The sequence below is a fragment of the Dromiciops gliroides genome, chromosome 1 (assembly GCF_019393635.1).
Source record: "Dromiciops gliroides isolate mDroGli1 chromosome 1, mDroGli1.pri, whole genome shotgun sequence".
NCBI lineage: Eukaryota > Metazoa > Chordata > Mammalia > Microbiotheria > Microbiotheriidae > Dromiciops > Dromiciops gliroides.
The window spans coordinates 646762288-646780959 of NC_057861.1; the positions used below are offsets into that span (position 1 = coordinate 646762288).

The 18672-nt window shown below is 35.5% G+C and overlaps 1 protein-coding gene across 1 annotated transcript in view; it reads right to left on the minus strand.

The window, feature by feature from the left end:
- Positions 1-12076, minus strand: part of PTPRD (protein tyrosine phosphatase receptor type D) — a 2680207-nt gene extending 2668131 nt beyond the window's left edge. The window contains 2 exon segments of the mRNA XM_043972034.1: positions 11407-11512; positions 11700-12076. The gene's annotated coding sequence lies outside the window, so the exon portion shown is untranslated.
- Between the last annotated feature and the right edge of the window lie 6596 nt (positions 12077-18672).

The following is an 18672-nucleotide window of genomic DNA, read 5'->3' on the forward strand; positions in this document are numbered from 1 at the left end:
AATTATGTAACTGGTAAATAATATGTTCCTTTTAAAGTTATTACCATTGCCTCTTAAAACTAGGAATACACTAGCCTTTCATCTTTCTTAATTGAACAAGTAAAATACTTTATGTCTCATCTATTTGACATTATAGACTTTTTCTGATTTGTGTTTCTGACTACTGCTCCTACTAATAATCTTTAGTGAAAGAAGGCACAAACTGCAACTTGTTAATGCAGTTTAACAGTTTAGTGGTTTCATGGAGGTACCCAATGGACATGTTCGCACCATAAAACCACCCAGCCTGGCACTTTCTTTGCTTCAAATTTTCATTTGCAACTGAATATACATTGGAGTTTCTCAGTGTGTAAGCAGGAAACTTTAGGAGAGAAAGGAGCTATATTATGGGAGGGAAAGACAACTCATTTATCACTAAAGGCTCTGGTCACTAAACTCGCATATTTTTCACATTTGAAAAAATAAATCAAAGTTACTCCTACAACTATTTAACTGTCTTATTATTGACATGTTCTCCAAAAACAAAGGAAGCAGGGAGGAGTTTATAATGAATATTATATCATCATATGATATCCATTAAAAGATTGCTGTACATATATAAATATTACTATAATAACTGTACATACAAAACATACAAGTCAGAGTACAGATATGAGAAGTGAGTTGAGTATGAAGCATTTTGTATATCATTTATTTACGTTAATCTATCACATATGTATAGACCATTATTCCAATGAAACTAGAATATTTATAATCTCGCCTTCAAAGTTAGGGATTAAAAATCAATATGGAATTACTCAAATATGTAGTGATGGGAAAAATACATTTTAACACCAAAAGAAAGTTAAATAATATTTTCTATATGATACTTCACAACTCTTGTAACCTGGAATGAATAATTTGAATTTATAACATAAATATATAAATATTTTATAATTACAATCTTGATATCTTATATAACAGTCAATATTTCTTTTATTAAAAGCTGTGAGGCTACCATATTCACAACAGATATCCATAGCATCAAAATTCACAGATTATATACGTCTTAGTGTGTATATATATATACACATATGCAAATTCATATACACAAAGATGGAAAACAAAGTTATGTTCTAATGACTGATAAAATTAAGCTTGCTTATATAGTTTAAACTCATCACTATATAATAGGGAAAATGAGTATAAATTGTATATGGTTTAAATTAATAACTAGTTCTTTTACTTTGCATGCAAACAAAATCCAATTAAAATTTTTTCTTTTCTCACTTTGCTAGTCATCTGGTATCTGTAATTGGTATCGATTTTAAAATCATAATTATTATTAATAATAGTTGATATTGATGAAACATTTGAGTTTTCTAACTCAATTTCTTCACAATTATTCTCTGAAGTATGTCATATAACAGCTCATTTTATATATGGGGAAGTTGAGTCACCCAAGTTAAATGACTTGTTCACTCATATACCTAGAAAATGCTAGAACCATTTTCCCTTGATAATATATACTATTTAGTAATCATTATCAAATAAGCCTTTTGCCAGAGCTGAGCTTCTTTTTTTCTAACCAAATATTTGATTAAATTAAATAAAGTGCCTACTATGTGCAATTCACTGAACTTTCATCTTTTTAGTCTTTTTTTTGGGGGGGGGGGAAGGGGAGTGGGGCAGTGAGGCTTAACAGGGTCACACAGCTAATAAGTGTCAAGTGTCCAAGGCTGGATTTGAACTCAGGTCCTCCTGAATCCAGGGTCAGTGCTCTATCCACTGCACCTCCTAGTTGCCCCCTCAACTTTTTAGTCTTAATAAACCCCTTCTCCCTCTGCCACACACAACTTTTGGCAATGTTACTCGTTATCAAGATGTTCTGAGTACTGAAAATCTTGAATGAATATAAATTCTGGGACATAGTCCTACGAACTACTTGCTTATTGTGTGTATGTGTAATAAAATCCTCACTAAGTTGATGGTGGTGCGGGTAGTGGGGGTGGAACCTAGTACAGAGATGAGGGAACAGGAAAGTAAAAGTAAAGGATGTATTCCATGAGATCAGCCCCTGTTTCCTCAGCATCTGGTGGTGGAGGGGTATAGCTGTTGAGCATAGGATGAGAATGGAAAGATTAATAATAAATGATAAAAGGTGTAAAGGCCAGCTAAGGCACCCTGCTCTCCCTTCTTGTACAAGTTCCACAACGTGACTAATCACCAGTATCATCTTTAGGAATATTATAATGTTAGGGTTCATAAAAATGCCACTCCTGTTATATAGATACAGATATATCTATACCCATATCCATATCTATATCTATACAGGGGTGGTATTTTCACACACACACACACACACACACACACACACACACACACACACACATATATATATATATATATATATATATGCACATAGGTAGATATAGATATGGATAATAGATTGATATACATATATGTGTGCATATATATATACACAGAGAGATAGAGAAATATATACATATATATAGTATATATAATACATTTGTTATCTTTCTATAATCCTCAACTTCTGGTATTCTCTGAAATTCCTTTAAGGATAAAAATAATTTTTGTTTGATAGCTAAAGATTAAAATAAAAATGGAAATATCATGGAGAATTAATTTGGTGTGAATCCATATGAGTCGAAAGTACAATAATGGTATTAGATTCTTTCATATTCTGATAAAAGGTTGGAAGTAAGGAATGGTAAAGTGTTAGAAAAGGAACGGCAAGAGGGAAAACAGAGAAGGGGGAATTTGGAGATTCCACAGACAAACATAAAGAATTTTACAAATTTCCCGCAGATAAGTTTTTTTTTATTATTTGCTCTGCGATAAATAGACAAGATTCTTCATATTCCACATCACACTTCACATGGAAACCTTATCAGGATTGTGTTTATAATATTGAGAAATTTGGATGAATGCATCAGGGAACAATATGTTAATTTACTTCAAATCTTCATAATGCAATGATAGATAATAGTTTCTTGAAGTAATTATATCATCATGAGTTAACATTTATTTATTACCTAACTGGTGAAAACATGGCCTATATCCCAGGGATTTTATAATGCAGGAGAATTTGTGGTGTGTGTTCTTTAGAAATTTACAATAAAAACATGGAAAGGTAACTAACTTGGTGGATGATGGAATAATGATTCAGAAATATATTGCCTGATCTTGAGTGAAGGGCTGAATATAATATGATGAAATCAATTAGGGATAAAATCCTACAGGAAAAACAAAACTACTAGGCTAACATAGGAAGAGGGAGACAATGATAGCTATAATAGAGTTTATGAAATAAAATTGTAGTGAATTAAAAGGTCAATATTTAGCAATAGTATGGCATGAAGTATCAAAAAAATAAAACAACACACAAGCAACCAAATATGAATTTAAGAAGGACAGGGTCCAGAACTCATGAAGTTAGAGTTCTATTATACTTGGAACTAGGTATACCCCATCTCTTATACTGTGTTTAAGTTCTATGTGCCACCAGTTAAGAAAGACATTACAACATGGTACCCATCCAGAGAAAGGCAAGCCAGGAACATATAGAATTTTCAAAAGAACTTTAATTTGTTTTCAAAGGACCTAAATTCAAACCCTGGCTCTGTGTATCTTTGAATAAGTTACTTTTTAGGGTCTTGATTTTCTTATATGAATAAGGAAATGAAAGGTTTGAACAATATGATTCTTTATGTTCCTTCCAGCTCTTCAGGAACTATATTTACCCTGAAAAGAAGATAACTTTATACAACATGGGTGGATGTATCTGATATATTAATGCATCTATGACCTCATGATTATGGGGCATGACACACAGACTGTACAGTATCTATGCCTTTTCATGCTTTCATATTCTTCTCCTAAATACCTCTTCCCCTCCCATTGTACCCCCATTTATATACTCAGAAAATCTACCCAACTTCTCGCAGGCCTTCCTTCAGGTCTTTTATATTTCAGGTGTATAACATTAGGAGCAGCTAGGTAGCACAGTGGATAAAGTAGTAGCCCTGAGGTTGAGAGAACCTGAGTTTAAATTTTATCTCAGACACTTGGTAGCTGTGTGATCCTGGGCCAGTCACTTAGCCCCAATTGCCTCAAACATCCATGGCCATTTCCAGTCCTCCTGATGTATATCTTGCCACTGGAATCATGGCTTTGGAGGAGAGTGTGAGGTTGGAGACCTTGCACAGTCCTCCCTCACTTAAATCCAATTCACTACAATTGATAATATCACTGCAGGGGTATCAGTGGGACCTAGGGGGGAATTCGTCTGTCCCACCCCGGCGGGGAACCAGGATAATATCACCCCAAAATCCTGGTCCTCTTCGGGAATGAAGAATAAAAAAACCCAATATAAAGTATAACATCAATATATCTGTCATCATTCTCTCTAGTAACAAAACTATTTTGTCTTTTTTCCTAATCATACATTTCCTTGATGCTCTCCCTTAACGCTACTTTTTTACATAAGCCATCAATGGGAATATGTTACAGCCAACTTGTGACAGTCCAATAATGAAGGACCAGAGGGAAAGGGTGGAAATTTAGAAAACAAATGTTTTGATTCAACATAAAAAAAAAAATCAGAGCTATAATAAAATAGTGTGTGCTGGCTTGTAGAGCAGTGAATTCCCAATTACTGGAGGTTTTCAAGTGAAGTCCAGATGGACATTTTTCAGAGATATTACAGAGGACTCTCTGACCAGATGCAAGTTAGACTACATGTCCTTTGAGATCCTTTATAACCACAAGCTTCTATGATTCTAGTTATGTAATGAAGAAATGAAAAGTTGTAAAGAGAAAAAGCAGATTCCAGCAAATTTTATGATTTAATCTGCTCCTACTATGTGGAATTCATCTAAATTTTACAATGCCAATCACTCTTCTATAATACTGACAAGATAGTATTTTTGAAAAAAAATAATTAACACCATACAAGGCATCAATGGCCTCCTTTATTTCTGAAAATTCCTTCTGCCCTACGTATAATTGAATGTTGACAAGGTAATTTATTAACCCCTGTTGTGTTTAAACATCACCAATGTTTAGCATTCTGATTGGTCTTTTCTTCCCTCCTTCATGTTTTTTTCTTAATTCAAAAGAACACAACACCTTTCAGAAATACAAATAATTCAAGTTACCAAAATATATGGACAATGAGATGTGAGAAAGTCAGAGAAATGTAATGGCATTATTTTAGTTGGACATTTCCCCTGACTTTTAAATTAAGAGTTTTATTGTTAATTGGATTTCATTTTGGTTCATTTTTCACAACTAAAAAATGATTTTAAAATGGTTTTAAAGCACAAACATTCATTTTTGTTCATTCTTATTGATTTATTGGAATGATAAAAGTGACTTTATTTGATCAGGGCCATGCAAGGTGGTCTCATTTATATTAGATTACATATTTCACTAACAGTATGTTAGTACATTTTAAGAAAGTGATTAAGAATTTCCATTCTCAGAGAAGAATCCCAATACTTTTGTTATATTTGTTCTATATTTGGTTATGACACTCTTTTGTTTTCTTACTAACCAGCACAAGGGATTATTATAAATACAGTAAATTCCCTATCTATTTGTGAGTCAGGACTTCCTAATTAAAGGAAGCTATGTAGGATTCAATTATTCTGCTTTTAATGGGTTTCATTTAGCAATCCAATAGCAATCAGTTTTGCTTTTTATTTAAATTGCACTTTTCTAAAAAGTAAGAATCCTTGCTAGGCTAGGTTAATATATCTGTTAATTCTTGTTGATCCTAGTTCTGTAGTGTTTCCCCCATGAATCTCCTCTCCACTCAAATTGGCTACACTCCTATTGGGGGCCTTCATCACCTGTTACAACATATTTCCAATTGGACTTGTGGCCTCCAAAAATCATCCTCCACAAAGCTGCCAAAATACTGTTCCCTAAAGCACCTGGATCATTTTCCTGAAGGAGAACCATTAGGACTGGCTCCCTATTGCCTCTATGATAAAATGTAAACACCTAAGCTTGGCATTTAAAGTCTTTCATGAACTTGCTTCAGATTATATTTCTAGACTTTTATTTCACATTATTCCATTTTGTGAATTTTCCTATATTCTGGACAAACAGGCTTACTTGATATTTCATGAAATTAGCATATCATCTCTCCCATCTTTGTGTCTTTATAACAATCTACCCTCTGTGACTTGAATATACTCCTTCCTCACTTCCATCTCTAATAATCTCTGACTTCCTTTAAGGCTCAGCTCATTTGCTACTTTTTAAAGAATTCTTTTTCCTAGTCTCACTAGTTGTTAGCATTCACCACCCCCTCCTCAAGGGATTATTTACATACTTGTTTATACATAGACCCACCTCCCACAATAGAGTATAAGCTTTCTTAGGGTTGAGACTATTCTTCACTGTGTCTTTCTCTAGCATAGTGCCTTGCAAAGTAAATGCTCAGCCAAAAATAATAATCCAGAAATAAATTTTTTTGAATTGCTCTGATATGAATTGAAATTGATGGCCTTCCAGTCTCAAATTTTAATGCTGTGAATTTCTAATTTAGAATTATTATAGCTACCAAGGTGTGATATTTAGAAAAGGTACGCAATTTGGCTATCTGATACTCATTATGAGTGGTAAGTCCTTGTTAATATGATGATGGGCTGTGTATTGAATTTCTAGCAGGTTAAATGGCAAAAGCAGAAATCAGTGAAGCTGTAAAGTAAGGGTATAGTAATAGACCTATTAAAAAGAAAACTATGGTGTGTTAGGCTGTAGGTAGGCCACTTTTATGTCATGAACCAGCTGGATGGGATGTCATTTCTCTATGAATTAATATTAAATGATGTTACCTATCATTCTCATAGTACATTTTTTAAAATAAGCTCCACATTGAAATGCCTCTCATTTGATGGCATTCAGAAAGAAATCTAATCTCCTTATTATTTCTTGCACTTAAGAACACAAGGATATTAAATGTTATATAATCTTACAATTAATTTCTCCAAGAAAATGCAGATCTTACTTATTTAAAGGTTAAAGTCATATAGTAGAAACATCCTATTTTATTTCACATTTCCTTGGAAAGGTAACCTAAATGTTTATGAAACAGTAGAGAAATAGTTTTTCTTTACATAAAAAAGAAAAGAAACAGCAAGGGGATTGTAAGTCACCATTCTAAATACAATAATTTATGATGACATTCTCCTACACAGTCTGATTAGAAAACATAAGAAATAAAGATATAACCTTTCTTTTTTTTTTACATTTTCCCTTTTTTACTGTCTTCCTCACCTATTTCTGTGATTGGAGTTAGTAGAATTCATGTTTTAAGTATCCATAATTATCTTATAATTCAGTGAACCCTACAGGTATTGTACTAGCTTACTTTATAGGTTTGCATAGCCAGCAAAAAGAATCTTCTAAATTTTTTTCTTCTAATCAATGCCCTCATTTTATACATGATGAAATAGGGCCTATGGATTTCAGTGACTTTTGTAGAATCATGAATTGTGTTACAAACAGGGCATGGGCAATAATCCAGGTCTCAGGTTCTACTAGAGTAGTTCTTTCAATATATACAATATGTTGTCCTTACTCTAGCTAACTGGGCAATGAAAAAAATCATAGTGAAACCCAAGAGGTAAGAAACATGCAAAATAATACACTTCAGGTGTAAAACTTAAGTAAGAGGAGTGCTTCACAGGACAATAACTTTATTCTTTCGATAAGTTTTGAATAGTTTGAATCTGGATCATGATTTGGGCAAGTACAGGTTTTAAAACTATGGTACTAAATTGGTTGACTAACAATATAAGTTGTATGGTTTATTATGAAGGACTTGTAAATTTTTTATGCAAATGCATTAAAATAAAGGAAAAATTTCCTAGTTATGGAGAAATCATAATCAAATACATAGGTCTATGTTCAATTCACATGTCTTTGTAGAAGTGAATACAGAATAATACTTTCTAATCAGTATCTTTTGTAGAATTAGTATTTATTAGTATTAGCAGTTTCCATTATTTGACAGTCTTCAACCACCATTTAAATTCAGGAAAATCATAAGTTGAATATTTGCTTTTGAAAAATTAAATTACTCGTCCAGAGTAATTAATTGTGCCTCAATAGTATTATCAGTGCATAGTGTATGACACTATTAAGAAAACACCATAAAAAAAAAAGACACCATCAACTCAGGAGACAAAACTTTACTTCAGTCAATAATTATATTGGCCACATTAACTGAGGCAAGTGAAAAATTGGAAATAAAATAAAAAGACACCATTTAAAATTATTTGCCTAGTTTTTTAAAAAATATATAAGCTAGTAGATCCTACTATTTCCAACTTGTTGAATAAATTTCAGATCACTTCTCAAATCACTATTTTAAATGTAAGTCCATCACCCTTTTTCACAATTTAGTTTAAATAGTATATAAACTCTGAAGCTTACATAGATATTTCTGACTTTATCTGCTAAACAATTCATACCCCTGGTAACCATAGCAATTGCAATCTTCATTAGTAGTCATTCTGAAAAATTTAACTTGCTATACATGTTCTCTGATGTCCTAGTTTTCATTTTATCTTAATTTTGCTAATGTAAAATATTCTGAATATGTAGAATGTGACATCTGCATATGATATGACTGATGTATCTTACTAAGAACAAACATACTGTTGTAATTTTATGTTGCACATTATAAATTTGATTTACAATACTAAGGAATTCTTATATTAACATCTTTCATCACTATAGGTGCTAATTAATTTAGAATCTAAACTTACCTTAAAATATACAAAAAAGGAATTATAATTTTCTCCGAATAGTTATTAAAACATCAAAGTATCAATGTATGAAGTCATCATCACATTATGTTGATTACAAAAGTGGACATGTAAAACTATATGTTTATAGCAAAGGAAAAGATAAGCATGCTTGCTTTCACTAACTGCAACTGTAAGCAAATACAGGTATACAGTACTTTATTAGTAAGAACTCCTTTAGTAAGCACACGTTAGAGGAATTAATCATTCATTCCCTGCAGACTGCTTATGTATTTCATAGGGCCATTATCTGATCTGAATAACAAGAACAATTGCATAATAAAACACATTACTGCTGACACTAGCAACTTTCTTCCATCAACTTTAAGGAGCAACTACCTCTGTAGCATGGAAATAAAAACAAAAAAGTAAAAGGAGAAAAAAGAAAAATCTGACTGCAATTAGCCAGCCTGTCCAGATTTGACATTTTCCTGTATTATTATAGAGAGAGAGTGATCAAACATAATGTGTGCATGCTTTAATTGCAGAGTCTTTAACTCAGGTCATTTTTCACAGCATTAAAGCATAATTATACCAAGTGCAGAATGTGTGTCAAGTTGTTTTTCATATCCACTGTAAAACATCCCTTTCAAAAATCTAAGAGCTTCACATCATTAGAAAAATTCTGGCAAATATTTAGTGTAAAATATTTTCCATGCTACTAAATGAGTTATCACTTATTTAACATAAACCGTGAGTTGGTCACTTGAGGTATAACCCTATTTTAGAGTTTGGAATAATTTGTTTTTACAATTCATATCATCCACCCTTTTTCTGATCACAACATACATCATGTGCTATAAATATCATTTGTTCTACTAATTTCTTAATTAAATACCTTTTAAAAGTTTTTTTTTTTGCATGAAAGCTATCACAGTGGTGATCTATATAGCATCTAATTAGGAAAACTCATTTGATTTTGAAATAAAATATTGCTTATCAAACAATTACATTTCCTTTATAAAATTTTAATTTCTATTTCTCAGGATTCCATAATAGCAAATTCATTAAACAACCACTAGCAAATATTTTTTTCTCATTCTAAAAAACTTATGTCCCATTATGTATGACATGTCATGATGGCTAGTGAGTGTCCATAGCAACTTGGAAAGGTATTTTCCCATCTAGGACTTGACTTTCAGCTATCACTGTCCAATAGGCTGTTACTTCAATGCTTTTTAGAGAAAACATTAAGGGGAATGCTTAAGAAAAACACAGAGATTATGATTTTGAGAATGAGATGTTTCACTGCAAAGGAAAATAATTAAGGTGTTTTGCCTTAGAACAGTGAATTTTCAAGTTTAGATTTATAAAAACAGGAGTTTTTTTGTAATTAATGAAAGTGTTGAATTTTGAGGACAGAAAACAAAGTAAAAGAGAAAACAGATGAAGTTTTCTACCTACTGCAATCTTACCCTAGGTAGTGTAATAGCAATTTTGTTGAAAGGCTCATAATTTAAAAAATAGGTCTCTTTTATCTAAACTGTGAGTCATACTGTACCTACTGTATATGCAACAATGCAAGGAGAATTAGATTCCAAGTCCATTTGGCACTAATAAAGGGGAAAAATGCTGAAATGTTATTGATTATCTTTTAGTTGTGCAAAACAAACTGACTCAACTATATTTTTCCTGACATAACACAAAGGTTTTATTTGGATATCACAAAATATTGGCAAATGTTATACAGTATCTATTTTTATTTCAGTTAACTGTTAACCCTTTGATAAATGGGGAGGAAGCATTTTCTCTCTCCCCCCCCCCCAATAGAAATGCAGCAACTGCTGACATCATGATGTTTGACCCAAGAGGGACAACGCTTGCAAAAGTTTTTGATGCAGAGACGTTTAGACTTAACAAACACCTTAAACCTGTCACTGACTGCCAGCCCCTTGTCATAGCCGGTAAGCTACACTGCCAACAATACCACAGCACAAGCTTCAGTTCTCTAAAAAGCACGGTTAGCATTCTTTATAAAGTTGATCCAAATTCTCCAAGTGGCATATTGTTTTAATTAAAATACAGTTATTATTGCTGTTGTTTTACTTGTAAGCACTACCAAATCACAACCTGCTTTCAAATCCATAAAAGCAACTTGTCCTTAACGCAAACGTCCTGTTGGTTACCTCCAGAATTAAAGATAAAAAAGAGTCAGCTAAAGCCACGGGGGTGGGTGCCGGACGGGGACTGAAGGTGGAAATGGGAGTGGGGGTGTGGTGGGGAGGAGGGAGATTTCAAACTCAAACACTCTCAAGCGGGAGCTGTCCATTCATTCCACAACAAACTGACATTTCAATGCCACCCTCTCTCAAACAGCATCTCTTTAAAAAAGGGAGCCACAGAAATCTACACAAAACCCGAATCCTACTCATGCTCATCTTCCCTAATGCAAGTGCTCTTCCCCAGAAAAGCAAGCTTGGCAAACCACTTCTTCACACACTCTTTTAAGTTACATAAGTTTCTCGGGTAGGGGGTTACCTTGAATAACTACAAAGAAGGAGAAAAAAAAAAACATTCCAAGGAAGAGACGCCTTTAGAGGGGGGAAAAATAGATAGATAGATCAACACGGTTACTTACTAAGGTAGCCAGCCCGGACCTCTTTGGAAACCCTGAGGAGTCTTCTCTTCCCTCTCCTAACAGTCAGATAAAGAATTGTGTTTTATTCCACACAGGCCCGGAGGAACTGCAAGAGAGAAGAAAGCACATGCACTTCAGCCCCTGGGCGAAGGGGGGGGGTCTGAGCTTGGTGGGGGGCCTTGGGTTGCTTGCTTTGTTTTAAAGTGATTTCTTCTTTTTCGCAAGAGAGAAAACCAAAAGGTAGCAAGAAAGCTTGCTTGGGTCCTGCGAGGTATTCGGTGAAGGCAAAGTACCTGCACTCTCCCAGCTGAGGATGGTAGTCCTCTCCAGAAGGGGAGGTGGAAGAGGAGAAGGAGGAGCTGGAGGAGCAGTTGGGCTCGGCTAGGGAAGGAGGGAGGAAGGGAGGGGGGAAGTAAGTGCGAGCCTCCTGGCTGGAAGCAGCCGAGACACTCAGGCAGAGTCAGCGCCGCGGTCCAAGTGATGGGAGGGAGGCAGGGAGCGAGGGAAGGAGGCGCTGCCTGCCACGCGCGCTCCTGCCGCTGGCTGCTGCCGGAGCGAGAGCTAGGGGCGCGGACAAGGAGAGCCCTCGCTGCGCTCGCTCGCTCCGCTCTCTTACTCGCCGCTGCCTTCGCTCGCTCGCACTCGCTAGCTGTCTTCCACGCACCCACAGACACAGGCACACACGCGCACACGCGCACACACCCCACATCCCCCAACAGCCGCGGCAGCGGCTCCGCCACACGCACTCACCTGCATTTCCTTAACGAGCCACTTGATGGCTGACAGCAGCGATGTGCGGGCTCCCCAGGCCGGCCAAGGCGAGCCTGATCGGGCGGGGGTGGAGGAGGAGGAAGAAGAGGGAGAAGTGAAGAAGAGAGAGGAGGTAGAGGAGGAGGGCGGGGAAGGCACCGAGCGAGGAGAGGCCAGGGAGGCGGCTGCGCTGCAGGAGGGAGCAGAGACGGGCCAGCATGGGATGAGCTGAGCTGAGCTGAGCTGGGCTGGGCTGGGCTAGGCTGGCTGGGCAGGGCAGGGCAGGGCAGGGCTGGGCTGTGTTGGGCTGGGCACGGCAGGGCTGGGCAGGGCAGCAAGGCAGTGTTTCTCAAGTGGATACCCCTGGAGTCTCTCGTTTCTCGGCAGGATCCGAGAGCTCCAGGTTAACGCACTTCCACTCTAGGAGAGCTGGACTTGACACTCTCCTTGTCCACTAGCGCTACAGAGGACTTATTCACCCCCCCACCCCCCCACCACACACACTCCCCTTTCCAGATGTGGATTCCTCCTCTGCTGCTTATCGTAAGGTCCTGAGGTTTTGTTTGGCGGGAGGGTAGAAGGGAAGGCGACCTTGGAAAAGCTGGTCAGAACCCTAGTTGGCAGAGCCAAGGGCCAGAACATCAAATAGAGGTCGGGGATGGGGAAGAAAAATAAAGTGGGTCACAGAGGGATTCGTACTTGGTCGCAGACGGGTAGTTTTTATTTTAGAAGTCAGGCGCCCAACAGCAGGTGTTATTTGAGTGAGAAATTGGACAGTCAGGTGGAGGAGGGACTGTTTCTTTAAGATAGTTGTTCGGAGTAATTTTAACAATCTCAAGCTTTCTATTGAAGGGATGGCTAGAGTTTGGGGTACTTATTTAGAATAGTGGTGGATTTTCCCCTTTCCTTTCTAGTGGTTCCGACCATCAGGGGCAGCTTTTGAGTGATGAAAAAGTTCTCAACAGATGTAGACTTCTAGGTAGGAACAAGTTAGAAGCAGCGAAAATGCAGTGATGTTTTTGAGACAGAAGGGAATGGAAAGAGGTCAAGAAGGAGAGTTTTGGTCTCTTAACCCTTCACCTTTCCAGGTCTGAACATGAGGTTTCCAGAGCAACCCCCAATCCCACTCCCGGCCTACACACACTCGAATTGTGCCTGAACCACTCCTTTTGGAGGCAAAATAATTATGTGTCTCAAAACGATTCCCTAATATGAAGACTGTAAAGGTGTGACTTCCAAAGTATTAACTGGTAAGTGGTATTTTGGGAAAAGCAAAACAAAACAAATAAAAAGCTATGCATAGTATACATTATTTACAAGTCAAAGATGCATGTTGGTTGAAATTTCACTTTCAAAATAGAAGTAAATATTAATCCATGTTAGTGATCCTTTCTTTAAAAGGGGATGTAAGGCCCCCTTTTTATTTATTTTTATTTTAAGCACTTTCCTACTGCCTCTTGATTCCTCCACTACCAATATCTCTGATCTTTTTCTTTATTGTTATTTAACTTTCTCCCATCCCTCCGGGTTTAGACAAGCATTGTAAGAGTACCTTTTAGGAATTTCATAATGTATGTGTGTATATGTATATATGTATACATATACATACATGTGTGCATACATTTGTATTCATGCATATATTTAGATGTGTATATAATAATAATATATCAAAAATCTGTGGTGATTTATTGCCTCACTCTTGTTTGTAGTTGCAGAAAATATCCTCCCCTTTTCTGATATTTATCATATCCAAGATGACCTACTGTGCAATCTCATTATCTCACTCTCCTTTCCATCACCTTCTCCCTCTTTCTTTCTTCCCATTTCCTCTTCTTTTCCCTTCCATATTACTCTCCCTTCTCGCCTCCCTCCCTCTTAAAACTGTCTCTTTCTCTTCCTGTCAGTGTTAAGAAACATTTCCAGATGAACTATCAGTGAGGGAATTGTATGAACGTTTGATACCTCAAGGTATCAAGGATGCACAAGGAGAAGGGGGAGGGGAAACAGCAGTAGTAATGTTGTTGGATCCTTGCTTCTTTCATGTCTTCACTCACTCATTATAGTACTGTACTCATTGCCAAGTAGTGACAGATATTATTTCCCCTCCTGTTATTCATAATAATACATTTACCTTTCCCCGGAAACTTTCATAATTAATAATAAAAGAAATAATGCTCCTTGAAATCATGGTATGAGCAGATGGATGCTGATGTGGTCAGCTAGTCACATTGTGTTGTAGCTGCTGCTGCAAAGGCAATATGACCACTTCTCCATTTTTGCTGCTTCTGGTGGGTTAAGCATTTGGCCCTTTTACCGTTTTCTCTTTTCCTTCTTTCCCTTGACGATAGTTTGTGTATTTTAAATAAAGATTTCATTCTGCCAACCCGCAGGAAGCTTTTAACAAGATGCAGCTGAGCGTGTCGATATCTTATATCTTTTTACTGCTGTATGGGATGTACATCAACTTGAAACTCATCTCTACTTGAGCTGAACACTGGCATCTCTTAGAAACAGTGTTCCCAGGGGCAACTTTACTTGCCTCCATACAACTACCCAGTGGTACCCTCAGAAAGATTTCAGGGCAAACTCCCACTGAGAGGGAAGAGGAATTACACTTCACCTTCCCTACTGCCTAATGGAATTAATGGAATGCAAGTGTTTTTCATGACTATCTTATTTTAGAATTTTTAATATTGATCATTGCCATTAAAGTTGGTCTGAGGTGTCTTTCCTGACAAAAACTGTAGCAAGATAACAAATATAAAGGTGTTCCCCATTCTACTACTTAGCCATCGCAAATAATAGGTCTATGGATTGTGCTCTGCTTTTGTTTCCAAACGAATAAAAACCATCACCCATTCTAGTCTTTAAAAATTAAAAAGAAAACCTTTAGTTATTTTCTTTATTAGTAATCCATGTTTATAAAACAACCACAGCAACAATGAAATAAAAAGTAACAAGATAGGTGTCAATGCCTACTGATATCCCCTTGATTTATGGGCATTTAATTGTGACTTGATTTAGGCCATTAAGTCCAAACAACTATTTAATTGGCTGCCATAAATGACAAGAAAATGTTAACTTTGCATGTTTATTCTGCGGTTTGAATGGATTGCATTTATGCATGAAAGGAATCTGAATCTTTTGTTCATTCTCTTTCCCTCTAAGCTCTATTTCATTTATTAGACTGTGTGAACAAATATAAATCAACATTTTTTTGTTAGGCTTCCAAAAAATTCAAGGTATTGTACAAAGAACACTGAGTATGAACCTTAGAAAAATGAATCCCAGTTCAGAAAGGGGACAGAAAGAACAGGTAATGTGCCCCCCTGACACCAAAATACACCCATAAATGATTAAATTTACATTCCTGAAATGCCCTACAATTATCTCAAATGACTATTAATAATTCACATTTACATATGACTAAATTTTAATAAGGTATTTGCTCACAATAGGTTGGTGAAGAAGACATGTAAATAGATTCCAACTTTGCAAATAAAGGATTAGAGAGATTGGGACTTCCTTACATGAACAAAGATAATTATCAATGGAAGATGAAACAATATGTTCAGCTTTCTTTCTAGTCTACCATAGCTTCCTGAATTTTCTATATAACACAAAATATAATAAAACCTTGATATAATATGTATATAATATAAAGTTTCCTTCCATTGCACAATGTTTGAATATTCCTCTGCCTATATCATTTGCCCCTTTTATTTCTTTAACCACAATCAAGTGACTTCTGAGTCTCTTTCAGCTTTAAATTTATACTCCTATTCAGCTACATTACCTTTGAAAACCAGTGTTTTCATTCATGTGGGATATCCCTGCACCAATACAGTTTACAATCTTCAGACTTGAATAAGAATAATAGCTCAGATTTCTAGTTGGAGCTTTGTAAAATACTTTCCTCAAAATAATCATGCAAACTTTATGGTGATATAAGTATTACTCTTCTCATTTATAGATAAGGTAATCCAAAGCTCATATAAATTGTGACCTGCCCAATGGTTTTACAGAATATATCAGAACTATGATATGAACAAAGACCACTCAACTCTAATTGCACTGCTCTTTTCACTATATGTAATTTTCTATTATAGAAACGGTAGTGACTTGGAAAAAAATTCCTTACTTGGTGACCTACTCTTCTTGGGATGAGTTTCATTGAAATTAGCTCATTAATTTTGGGAAGAAACACTCAAAATCATTTCAGTTAATACTTAAAACCATTTCAGCTAAGTAAGACTGGCCAATGCTAACTTTCTAGAAGCCAGCTCAGATCCATAACACAATGAGGAATCACAAAAAACAACCACAAACAACTTTAATGATGGCTGAAGTACAAAATCTTGCTATAATTACTTAAATTACTTTTTAAGTGCTTTTTGTTTTATTCAAGTTCAATTTTAAGTAAATAACAGTATGCTGAAATGCACAAAATTCTAATCTCCTTTGAAGATGATGGATTTTTGTTAGATTTTGCATGTATTTTTTCATCAGTTAAATAGATCAATAATCTTTAATGAGAAAAATGAAGGGTATTCTATTCATTTATTTTAAGAAATAATGATAGTATAATAATAGCAACATACTAATATGTGACCAGAATTTGAGACAACTCCCTACCATCCAATGAAAATAGTACTTTAAAAAACCCAACAAATATTATCAAAATGTAAATAAATGGATGCTGGAATACTACTATGGATAATGTTACTGTACTATTGAACTAAATGTAATTTACAACATTCATTAATAGTGTAATGAATTTTAGAAAGATGCATCAAATTTATGTATACTAAATTAATTACAGTTTCAAGATTTTTCATTGTACATTCAGCTGGATGTCCTATGTGATTCTTACTGGGAAGATAAGTTTTGAGTAAGAGGATTGCATTCTTCTGAATAAACAAAATATACTGTACAGTGTTCATAATAATAAAAACTTTACTGGTCTTAGAACTTACAAAGACTCACTGAAACTCATTAGAAGCAAACACTGTATTTATGCTAATCCAGGGTAAAAACTATAAACATCTATAAATGTTATACACACAAAAAATGGAAAAGGTATATCTGTGTATATTATTGTTTGTCCTTCATTCTTTTTTTTTTTTTTTTGCAGGGCAATGCGGGTTAAGTGACTTGCCCAGGGTCACACAGCTAGTAAGTGTTAAGTGTCTGAGACCAGATTTGAACTCAGGTACTCCTGACTCCAGGGCCTGTGCTCTATCCATTGCACCACCTAGCTGCCCCCCTTGTCCTTCATTCTTAAAGAGGACCATGATATCAGGGAGGTGATTTTACGACTTGTAATGTTGTATTTAAGTAAGGCAGGGCTGTGCCAAAGTCACTAACCTAACTCTTTCCTCCAGAGCCATCTGGGTCCAGTGGCAAGATATTTATCAGGACAAGTGGGGATGGCACTTGATGCAGTGGGAGACCTTGGTCTTTTAAACTAAAGCCTTTCCCAGGTCTAAGTTTGCTTGAGGCAATTCCCATTCAGTGATTAAGGCTAGGTAAGAATTTTAAAGAGGAAGGAGTTAATGATATAGAATACAGGCTGGACTTAAACTTTCAGAAGTTTTCCTATACTACCAGTCTCCAAAAATAGGAAGAGGAGAAAAAAGAAAGGGTAGAGCTTTTTTTGTTAATTTAAAAGTAAAAGATTTAAAGGAAAAAAATACCCCCAAATTTGAATGATATCTTTGATTTGGGGGAGAGTTTATCTTATTAAAAAAAAGATAATTGAAGGAAGATTTCACTTCCACAATGTCAAATTATAAATACCCTCCAATTCCTATGCTTTCTGAAGCAAGAATATTTTGCTCACATGTATTTTTATACTTTAGTCACATCGATGAAATTGCTGATGTGTCATAAATGTGTCTTTCTGAGCTTGAATTGCATGATATTTCTTTGGTCCCTGATGATTTTAAAACAGGTAGCTGAGGCTGGAAAAACTAAAAATTGTGGATGTGAGATTAGTAAATTTAGAAAGAAAAAATAAAAGAGAATTAGATTATCTTCTTCACAAATAACTAATTTGGATTACTGAAGAAGGAAACCATGCCTTCAAAGTTCTCAATGTTTCAATCAAAACATCTTCAAGGGCTTTCACTGAGATCTAAAATTGTGTATGTGTGTTGAAGGGTGTGGAGGACAGGTGGGAAGAATTGTACTTTGTAAAATCAAATATATTCATGTCTCCTTAAATTATGGAAATGTTTTTGATGATCAAATAATATAGTTTCTAGTTTTATTTTTCCATACAGTTGAGCCTATCCTTTACTTTAACAGTTACATACTTTTTTCAGCCATCCTTCGGAAGGAAAACAGAGTATCAAAATAGTAAACTAATGATGATTCTCTGTTATACCATTTTTTATTTTTGTAAAGCCTCAAGTAAACTAGGATTTTTATAAAAATTTCAATATCTTGGGAAAGCCAATATTTCTGAACTTTTTGTTCATTTGCTGATGTGCATAGAATCAAAGCATAGAGACA